This window comes from Urocitellus parryii, chromosome 9 (assembly GCF_045843805.1).
Source record: "Urocitellus parryii isolate mUroPar1 chromosome 9, mUroPar1.hap1, whole genome shotgun sequence".
Classification (NCBI taxonomy): domain Eukaryota; kingdom Metazoa; phylum Chordata; class Mammalia; order Rodentia; family Sciuridae; genus Urocitellus; species Urocitellus parryii.
In genome coordinates, this window is record NC_135539.1 from 10,494,566 (window position 1) to 10,506,305 (window position 11,740).

General features: G+C 41.0%; 1 long non-coding RNA gene across 1 annotated transcript in view; it reads right to left on the bottom strand.

Annotated features, from left to right (window-relative positions):
* Positions 1 to 313: 313 nt before the first annotated feature.
* The window catches only part of LOC144257051 (uncharacterized), a 64,495-nt gene continuing 53,068 nt past the window's right edge, over positions 314 to 11,740 (bottom strand). The window contains exons 3-4 of the long non-coding RNA XR_013344367.1: positions 9,985 to 10,185; positions 314 to 460 (exon numbers count right to left, since the gene is read on the bottom strand). This is a non-coding gene — a long non-coding RNA (uncharacterized LOC144257051). The remainder of the gene's footprint in view (positions 461 to 9,984; positions 10,186 to 11,740) is intronic.

Genomic DNA, 11,740 nt, shown 5'->3' on the forward strand with positions numbered 1-11,740 from the left:
TGGCCCTTTCCTCCTGGTGACCATCTTATCTCCAAAAAAGCCACCTCTCCAGAGTCCAGCCAATGATTCTGATGTGAGTCACATGTTTCTTTTTGAAGAATTTGCTACTTACATAAATAGCCATTCCCTAAATCCCCATCAGTCATCATTCCTACCGAGACAAAGTACAACCCAGAGGGACATTTTTGTTTTTATTAAAATGATGCAAGATAATTAAGATATTATTAACTAGTTTTGAATCATTCAGGAGTCTTTTAAATTCTTTATATAATGAGATTAGAAACTCACACTAATTAGTATGGGAAAGAAATTTATTTCCTTCATCCAAATAAATAAGCAATTTCTCATACCCCCTACATTTGTGGAGTTGTATCTGGGTGAAAAATGTAAAAAGATGAAAGAGTCTTCAGGATTTATTGCTGATTCCATCAAGGCAGAACTTTGTATTTATGCAAGTCAACTAGAACAAAATAACAAAACACACTAATTATTATGTGCATACAAATAAGGTTAAGCTTCGTAGCTATATTCACAGTCTAGGTGCTATACATTGCAAACCACAAAAATATACTGTGCATGTGTATGTATATACACTAAAAATCCACCTATATTTAAGCCTAATTGAAACCCTATTTATCTATTTTTCATTCCTTCCCTTGGATTTGCTGTCAACTCAAAATAAATTCCCCAAACAGTTAATACTCAATTTCCATTTATTTCATTTCAATCTCCTTTCTTTGGAACCATAGTCATTTTGCTGCAAAAAAAAATGAGGGAAAGTTTCATCCAAATATATTTTTACTCTACTCTAATAATATATTTTAATATACAACCTAGTATGAGGAATAAGGGGTGTAGTGAAGGAAAAAAAACAGAGGAGGAATATGTACTTTCTCAGGGACTGAAAATTTACTATGAAATATAGTCCTTTGAAGCTACAACTCAAACTAACAAAATTATCTGTGTGATGTGTTTTCAAATCTGTGTTACCAAATTGTTCTGCTCCTGCAAGAGTCTACTTAATTCAAAATATCCTTTTCCTGATATTTACTGATTTCCGACTCTGCACAGGGAAATTCAGTTGATTATTGAGACATTTCTGTGAGGTACCATCCATTACTGTTCTCCCATCTTATAGGCAAAAAGTCGGAGACTTGGGGCTGGGGTTATGGCTCAGGGGAAGAGCACTTGCCTAGCACATGTGAGGCACTGGGTTCGATCCTCCAGTACCACATAAGAGTAAATAATTAAAGGTATTGTGTCCATCTACAACTAAAAAAAAATAAAATTTTTAAAGTCCAAGACTCGAGACTTGCTTGCGGCCACACTACTAATAAGATACACAGGAAGAATTTACTGACGTGCCTCTCTGGTTCCAGAACCTATGCTTTTCCAAAAGACTGGGCTCCTTGAAAGGAAGCTCCTCTTTGCCTACTGTGGTTACACCTCACACATACCCTTCGATGGGCCTTCAAGAAACGGCATTACCTGACTGAATAAAATGCCCATGGAAACCAAGAATGGACTAATATTAAGAAATTTAAAATCCAGCCCATAGCTACAATAGAGAAAGATTTGTGAGATTATAAGATTTGACATACATTCCCAATTTTAAATAAATTCCTTGAAAAAGAGAAATACAGTGTGTGGAGAAACATTTCAAGTGGAAACAAGCGGATTTCCCCAAAGACAGAGGAAGCAGGGCCCTTGCTAAACTTTGTTCCTCAGGAACATGCTGGCCAAGTTCCGGAGCTCTGGAAGCCAAACTTAAACATCCCCCGGTAGAACACTGGTGTATTTTTCTTCCAGCATTGGTTTGTTTCTTTGGAGAAACAAATAGGAAAGACATAGCAGTGGTAAATTCCAGAAATCAATCCCTCAGTGAAGCCAGGGCATCTACAGGCTTCACCCCCACACACTGAGCTACCCCCCAACCTTTTGTTGCCCAATTCTTTTTTTATTTTTTTAATCGTACATTTATTGAGGTTGGATTTTTATTAAATGTTTACCTTTATATAATTGCAGATTCATCTGTACTTATTAGAAATCATAGAAAAGAACACGATGTGCCCTTTGTCCTTTCTTTAATATTAATAGAAGGCCAAGAATGGTCAGCAGGCATATAGGGCAGCAAGTCATGGACAAGGACCAAAGGAAAGAGGCTTCCCTGAAGCAGAAAAGGGCCCTCCTGCTCAGGGGCAGCTGGGTTATTCAGACACTTTCTGTTGTGCAGGGGGCTCAGACCCAGGAAGCAAGGTTCAGGGCTCCTCGGCAGGCGGAAGAAGATGCAAGACACAGTTAGGATCGTGGACATGACATATGTTATCCAAAGGTTCTCAGCTGCAGCCCCAGCCAGTTCCATTTAGCCTCCTTTTTATATACAAACAAAGAAGGCACACTGCGGACAGGTTACATCAGTGGGCACATGCTCACAAGCAAATCAGTGTACTGAATCAGAGTGTTTCTGACCTTGACTACACACTAACCATAACATAGCCAATACACAGCCTTGGCTACTACTAACATAAATCATAACAGAGCCCACTAGAAGACTCAGCAAGGGAGCCTAACTATAGCCATCTGGGGCCTGCCCTAACACCTCGATTCTGGGGATTGAATCTGAAATAAGAGATGCCAAGAGTTGGAGGAGAACACATCCACCCACCCAGTGGGCCATTCTTCCTGGAGGTAGAGAGGAGGGTAGATCTGCCTATGATCTTGGTCCCTAACTTTCTTAGTTCCTGCCCTTTCTAATAACTGATTCTCCAGTCTTCCTGGAAATCATGAGAATTGTGCAGTCGCTTTCCACAAATTCCTTTGATTTTTTAATAAGCCAGAATTAATTTCGATTGCTAGCCACATAGCACCTGTCTCCACTGATCCCCAAATTGCAATAGAGTATGTGTGGTATCGTTTAAATAAATAGCTACCCACAAAATAATGATTATGGCTAATGTTTATTTTCTTTCTTTTTATTGTTCTGTGTTTTCCAACTTTTGTATGCTATGCATGTGTATAATGATGTTAAAATATGCCTAATAATTGATAAATGCACTGCATGGCTGTCACCAGCCAAATTCTCCCAGAAACAGACTCTGGGAAAGAGATTGGCACACAGGGAACTCATTAGGGAATTATCAACACCTTGGAGGAAGTAGAGGACACAGGATTGGTCCAAAGAAGGTGATGCAGCCACAACCAAGGCCTCTGCGGATCCCAGGAGGAGCTCGCTGAGCTATTCTAGAAACCATTCTAGATTCTCCATGCCCACAGTGAGCACCTCTGCTTGACAAGATGGAACCACTCAGACCCTTATTCCCAAAGGATCTAAGCACTTGGTCACTTGTGCTTCTCAGGCATGGTGACCTACACTTTTTGGCTACTCCCTTTTGCCATCCAGAGTGGGCCAACTAATATCAAAACATGCCCAGGGAACTCACGTATGTGTCAATGGCATTCTCCCCTGCCATTTCTGCATAACAGCAGTCCAACATGCTCCTAAAGATGAGGGACAACTGCACTTGTCAGAATGGTGACTCCTCTCATCACTTACTCTCTGCTCTTGGTACCAGGAGGTTGGGGTGACAGAGAACAGCCATAGATTCAAGTATAAATAACTTTTGTTGAACCTTCTGGTGTGAGCATTCTCTCTCTAGGAATCAGGAGTTTTAAATCTATAGATCCAAATTTGTGGGGACAAGGAGCACAAATTCTCCATATAGGTCATTGGAACCACTCCTTAGTTCCCAGACCTGTCCTACCTCATGGGGAGACGCCACCACACACTAGTGATTCATGTAGGGGTAGACTGTGTCCTGAAAGATGGCATCCCTTCCAAGCTGTGCCCATCTGCACCTGCCACAGGTCACATTATTGCTCTATCAAGCCACCAGTTTCCTGTCCTTAGGACGTGGTGAGCCTGGCAGAAGCCAGCTTATGATAGACAGTTCTGGCCACATGGTCACTTGCTATCCTGAGTGGGGTACTCTTTTTCTACCACACCTGAGTAGTACACTAGGAGCTACTTTTCAAAATGGGTGTAATTCTCCAATGCAGGTAGCATGGCCTTGCTCTAAAATCACAGAGGTCTGCATTGTGGGTCTCCTATAGGGACTTGCCATAAATCCATATGGTGTCCATCAGCATCACAGACATCTTTAATACACAGCATCTGCATAGGTCATGCAGCCCAAGATGAAGGGTTATCTGAACCCTGAACTGGATCTCCTATAGAGGCTCATTTCTTACCTCGTTCCCTCACAAAGCTCATACCCTTTCAAGACATTTATATATGGGTCAGAGCAGAATTTCAAAGTGTGGAATATGCTGCTCATCTGGAATGTCAATGATGTCACCAGTATAGTAGACCAATGGGATGTCCACAGGATCCAGGACCTTTGGATCTGTATTTTGGCAGAGAGCAGAAAAGTTAAGCTATGCTTGGGACTAGACAGTAAATGTGTACTCTTGCCCATGCTTATAAATGGAAACTGTCTCTGGTCCGCCTCTCCAAAAGGAGGTGAAACTCAACATATTTGCTAGATCAGTGGCCACACCCCATGTTTCTAAGGAGATACTGATCTGCTCTAGCAAAAGATACAAAATTTGGCAAGCAGCTGTATTCCAGTGCTGGTTGGTAACAAACAAAAACAGTGACTTAAGGGCCGGCGTTGTGGCCCAGTGGTAGAGCACTTGCCTAGCACGTGTGAGGCACTGGGTTTGATTCTCAGCACCACATAAAAATAAATAAAATAAAGGTCCATCAACAACTAAAAATATATGTGTCTAAAAAAAACAGTGACTTAAAACAATAATAATAGCAATCACTTTGCTCCAATTCTGGAGGTCAGCTGGGGTCAGCTAGACAAATCTCACTGAGGTGTCTTGTGACATTACAGTGAGACAGACACTAGGTGGGATGGGGACCATCACAAAGGTTTTTTTCATTCACATGACTGGTTGCAGGGCTGAGAACACACAATCAACTAGAGAGCTAATACTTCTATGGTCCCTTGGGCATGTCTCAGTCTCTCCACTTTTTCTCCCCCCACCCCCATTCAGCCAGCCATCCCTCTCTTCCTTTCTCTCTCTTTTCATAGCGGTCTCGGGGTAGCCAGATACATTACATGGCAGCTAAAGTATCTCTGAGTGCGTATCCCAAGGGAAACTGGCATGGTCCTTTGTGAATCAACCTTGGAAGTCACACGGCATCACATCTGCCACACTCTGTTCATGGAGGTAGTCACAAAGGTCACCCAGATCCAAGGATACTGAGAGCACCTTTTGAAAAGACTAGTGTCCAGGAATTTATAGATAGGTCTGCTGTCTGCCTGCTATGATAGTTTATACCCCATAGGAAACCACTGTGGGGTGCTGCCGGTTATCAGTGTGTCTATTCAAATTGTATCTGGCAGCCCAGGAAGAAGTATTCTTGGGTAAGGTGGCTTTGTTCATTGGAGCAAGTCTTAGAGACTCAGAGCCCTCCAACGTTTCCAGCAGACGGAGGCTGAATGCCTGTTTTGACTTGAGGGGCAGAAGGGTTCTGAGTGGCAGACCACAGCATCCACTCAATGACTGATCGTTATGTTCTCTGGTAAGAATTTATGGTTAAACTGCAAGAATCTGTCTGGAAGTAGAATAGATTTTTTTCAAGATTGGATAAAGAACCATGAGCCAGCCTTTTGATTTATTAGTCTTAAAGGGCAATTCTCATGAATAAGCTATTCTACAAGCTTATCTCTCCCACTGAAATGATCCACAAACTATCAGCCCATTTCCTTCTTTTAACTACTTGCTTGGCTTCCAAACATCATTCTCACTGTAAATGTCAATGCTGTTTGTCATATATTTCTGTGTAAGTAGAAATGGGCAATGATTAGATCTATTGCCCACCTTTGAGATGAGCCAACTTGAATTTCCGAAACCTATTTTTTTGTAATTGAGAAATAACCTTCACTCAGTGGTATTTCTTAGAAAAATATAAGAAAACACTCCAAATCAAGAATTTCAGGGGTCAAGAAAGGACCAGGCCATGAAGAAATGCAAAACAGAATTTCTTTCAAATGAGCTATAACTTAGATGCATTTATTTATTTACCAAACTTTTATTTCTTTTTTTCCCTGCATTTCCCCTGGTGCATCAGAGTCGTACCTAATGATGGGATTTGTTGCTACATAGACATACATGCACACAATGTAATAATATAATTTAGCCAATATCACTCCCCAGCGCCCCCCCTCTTCCTCTGCCTCCCACCCCTTCGTCCCTTTCCTACTGGGCTCCCTTTTAATGTTTATGATGGTCTCCAGTTCCATCCATTTTCCTTCCAGTGCCAGTCATTTCATTTTCTTTTTATGGCTGAATAAAATTTCATGGTGTGTGTGTGTGTGTGTGTGTGTGTCATTTTCTTTATCAAAACTCATGCTTTTAGCCCAAAATTTAGTGCAACATACAAAAATTAATGAATTAAAAGATAAACAGTGAAAGAATTCTCCCTCTCATCTTCATACCCATGTCTCCAATTTCCCCCAACAGAAAACCAGCACTGTTAGTTGTTACATGCCCTGCCAGATTCTATGTATATGCAACATAAGTCAATCAAATATTTCTTATTCAAGCATAGTCTATAAAATATATATGTGGTGTGTGTGTGTGTTTGTGTGTGTGTGTGTGTGTGTATATATATATACCTTATCCACAAAAGGCAGTAAATTATAACACCATTATGCACCTTTCCTTTTTCATTTATGAAAATCAGTTGTAAGAAACTGTAGTCTTCGGGGTTTTGCTGCAAAACATTGTCACTTGGAATTTTTTGATTATCATAGTATTATTATTATTACATGGGTCCTTGGAATAATAACTTTGTGTTGCTTATAATTTACAGACTTGATTCTATTTCACATGTTCCACCTCAATCACAAAGTCTTAAAATAAAAATGCATGATTTGTTTGCTTTTTAACATTAACTTGCAGGTCACTCACTGTCAGTAACATGGCTCAATAATCAGATGCAATTTAATGTCTTCTTCTACCAACCCTGCACTTCTATAAGACTGTAAGGAAAGGAACCATCTTTGGAAAAGCATCTGAAGTCTAAATCAAAGTCCCCTTATGAAAGAGTTGCCTGGGGAATGGGCACTAGTCATTACCCCAGTGCAAGAGGCCCAAACTCCAAATCAGGCAAATGTGTCTCAACAACATCATCAGTGTCTGCTGAAAAAAGACAACTCTTAGCACAACCCTTCTCAAGGTCAAAGCTCTTTCTCAGGCCTGGCTTCCAGGCCCATGACCTGAGAGGCAGATTGGGCCCCATGCTCAGAAAGCCCTTGTCTGGCTGATTGCTCTGCTGTTGCCATCATGGAAATCTCAATGATCTTCTAACAAGACACCCCACATTTTCATTTTGCACTGTGCCCCACAAATTGTGTAGCTGGTCCTGCCCCTTAAAATATATGCTAAAAAGGACAATGCTGTAAGTAATATTTCCAAAAATAAGAAAAAAAAATACTTTGCAAAGCTTGCCGTGTGCAGGTATTATTTTCTCCACAGAAAAGCTTCTCGGGGCTCCACGTCAAACCCTACAGAAGGTTAATTGCCTGATCCATATGAACCACTATCATTTTTAGAAAAAACTACTTGCTCCAAAGAGGAACAGGTAATTAGTTTTCACGTTCAACTTCATTCTTACCTTTTTTCCTCCGGATTTCCATTAATGATGAATGGCTTGTCAAACAGTAAAAATGTTTTTAATTTAATTGCAGAGTCATCAAAAGTCCTTATTTCCAAGAGAAAAGATTCACTTAATGATTAAATTCCTTCTGCCTCTATGAGTAATAATTAGTTAACCAAATAGAAAATCTTCTTTCACTGAACCTCATACAGCATTAGAATTCAGGTGACATCATCTTCAGAGAATTAACATAACTGATACGCACCACTGGGTCCTCTATTTTCAGAGAATCAATGTGAGTGAAACCCACCAGTGGGGGCCCCTATGGATCTCAGGTCCTGGGCAGACCTCCAGAGGTCTTGCAATTTATAATGGTTCATTTTATGGGTCAACTTGACTAGGACATGGTGCACCCATATGTTTGCTCAAGCATTATTCTGGGTGTTTCTGTGGAGATGTTTTTGGATGAGTTTAACATTGAAATCAATGGGCTGACTAAATATATTACCCTCCCCAACTGGTGTTTTTTCCTGCCTTCCAACTTGAACTGAAACATCAGTTCTTCCAGGGTTTTGAGTCTGCTGGCTTTTGAAGCAGAATGATACCATCAGGTCTCCTAAGATTCCAGTCTGCCAATTCACCCCTTAGACCTTGGGTCTTGTCAGCCTCCAAAATTATGTGAGCTTATTCCTTATAATAAATCTCTCTATGGATATCTACATCTTCTGAATTCTATTTCTCTGGAGAACCCCAAATAATATAACACTGCTTCTCTAGACCCACGTGTACCAAGCATTGTCTGAAAATGGAATCAGTAACAGGCTTTTTAAAGACAGACACTGGGAAAAAAATCCTTATTTTTGATACAAGGAATTGAACCCAAGGGCACTTTACCCCTTTTTATATTGAGACATGTTCTCACTGAGTTGCCTGGGCTGGCCTCAAACTTGTTATCCTCCTGAGTCACTGTGAGTACAGGCATGAATTTTTTTTTTTTTTTTAGTGTTTGTAGAGATTGTTGCATTGATAAGACACAATGTATGTGCAAGTGTTGCTGAATTGATAGGAACTTTTTAACATGTATTATCTCAATCCTGGACATAAAAGTTCTACTCTCATCATGAGGCCATGATCCAAAAACATTTTGCCTTTATGCTAAAGGCACGCTAAAACACAGAAGGATGGGAATCATCTGAGCCACAAGTTCAAATTTAAATGACTGAGGTGGCATTTAAGGCCTTTAGACATCTGAAAGAGCCAGAAGCCAGAAAGTGATTAACATATTTAGAAGTCAGTTAGCCTGGGCTCCGCCCCAGGCATAGTTAGGTGGCCTTGGACAAGTTACTCAACACCTCTGAGTCTTAGACTCTCATTTGAAAAAAAAAAAAGAGAATACTAGCACTTGCCTCAGAGAGTTGCAGAATAAAGTGAGAAAACTGCTTAGTCTCCCCTAATGTATAGTGAGCACTTCACGGAACCTAGGAACTATACTTGCAATGGTGGTTACCTGTTGGCGCCTGGCACAGAGCAGTCCAATGAAGATTTATTTCCCAGCCTCAGCACCCAGCACTTGCCAATCCCACCCCAAGCTCCAGCTGAGCCCTTAAACCACCACAGCAAACTCTAAGAAGCTCCTTGGTGACCAGCCCTAGGAGAGGCGCTCAGCCCAGGGATCACTTCCCTATTATGGGTTTGTTCATGTCCTAAGGAATTTCCACTTGCAGCTCCTTCTGCCCCAAACAAGTTTCTCTCCTTTTCCCCTTGGTTAGCCAGGCTTCAGAGCTGTGCTCAAACGTCAGCTCCTCCAGAAAGCCTTTCTGGACAGCCAAACTAGAAGTTCCCTTATCATATACTCTCAGGACCCCTGGGTTTTTCCTTCATAGCACCTGATTATTGAACACAGGCTCTTTGGTCAGTGGCCTCCTTTTGAGAAAGAACTCCAAGAAAAGGGAGGCCTTGGGGTACTTCCCATCCCTGAATCCAGCCAAGTGTATGGAGCTCTCTGTATCTGTGGGCTCTACGACCATGGATTCAACCAACTTCAGACTGGCAATACTCCCAAGTACCACATCAGTAATGAACATGGACAAACTTTTCCCTGTCATCATTCCCCAAACAATGCAGTAAGGACATCTAGTGTCATGGCATTTAGAAATTATTCAAGGAATACAGGGTAAGGGAGGTGACAAGCAAATAGCACACCATTTTGTACAAGGAACTTGAGCAGCTGCATGAAATGGCATCTGCAGAGATCCTGCAACCTAACCCCGACAAATACCAAGGGATGATCCGGGATGTGTAGAAAGACTCACCTCAGGGAATGAAGTTGCTTGGAATGATGATGATGACAGTGGTCTAAGTGTGGCATTTGAGGCAAAGTTAACTGAGGGGTGCTGAGTTCTCACTCGAGTCAGAAAATGATGCTTAATCTCATTCCTAGTCTCACGCCAAAGGCCAAAGGGTAAGTGACTGCCCGGTACACACGTGGGCAAAACAGAAAACTGCAGAGTGGCCTAGAGGGAAAGAAATGGTTTCAGTGATCATAATAGTCTAAGGGGGGAAAAAAAAACAGTCTAAGATACAAAAAAAAAAATAAAAGATTTGGAAATTTTTTGTGACAGTAATTTTTTGGCAGGGGGCTCATGGAATCCCTTCACTTTCAGGTGAAAACATTTACCCAGAAACAAAATTAAATTTGTAGACATAATCTGTTACATTTTACGAAAGTCTGCCTCTGTAGATAACAACACTTAACTGTGGCCCACCACACATATTAAATCTAGAACTCACAAGGTATATCTTAGTGCTGATGAAATATTTAAACAATCACTGTGAAATTTTTCTTTCTGCTTTTATTATAAAAGCAATATAAGTTCATGGTAAGAAAAACAAACAGAACAGGAGGGAAGAAACTGAAATCTAAATTTCTAATGCTGGTGCCAACCATTCAGTTCAACTCCCCAATGGCCACTGCTAGTGTTGAGATTTTGTATCATTCCAGAGTTTTCCATGCCATCCACATGAAGATCCAATTTGCTTTTCTGCTGTTTTTAGACAAATGGGATTTTACTACACGTTATTGGTTTACAACTGCTCTTTTCTATGCATAGCAGGCACTGGGTGTCTTTTCCACATTCGACTTTTAATAGCTGCAGGACAGTTCACTTAATAGAGGTGCATGAAAAATTGACTAGTCTCCTATGATTGGAGATTTAGTAGAAATGTCCAAGAAGGAACAATGGTTCACACAATAATGACGAATTGCACAAGCTCCCCACTAGAATGCAAGCCCCATGATTTGCCTAGTTTGTTTACTCTCAGAAATTAGTACATACACATGGGGCAACCACTGAACACACCAAGCGCCCAGTGAACATTCGCTGGGTATATGTATCTTCACATGTGCATCCATCTACACAGGAATTTAAAACTTATATAAATATTTTTTGACCAATCACACTCCAAAATGACTGCTTCACTGTATATTCCTATCAGTGGTTTTGTTGTTGTTTCTTTGTTCTGTTTTGACAGCTAGGGACTTTGCATTTAAAGTTCAGTGCAGTAGAAATAATGAATGCTGTATATTCACTTCTAATTGCTTCACTATAACAAGATAACCGGTTACCTGAAACTGAGTGGCTTAACCAACACAAATTCATTAGCTTCCAGTTCTAGAGGAATGGGTCAGTGGAATGATCCTTCTGGAATCTCTCAGGGTAAATCCTTTTTTTTTTTTTTTTTGCCATTTTCAACTCCTAACAGCTGTATTTCTTGGCTTAGGGACCCTTCCACATCACCCCAACCTCGGTTTCCCCTGTCACATCTCCTCTGGTGCTGACCCTTTTACCCCTCTTTTTTCTTTAGAAGAACCCTGTGATGACACTGGCCTCACCTGGATAACAGGGATGATCTCCCATCTCAAGGTCCTCAGTTTAACCATATTAGCAAAGCCCCTTTTGTCATGGATAATAACATGCAGATTAGGATGGCACCTTTCAGGAGCCATCTGCCTACCACAGCTGGGCAATCAGGCTAACACATCAGCATTATCAGTTCCAAAACACATTC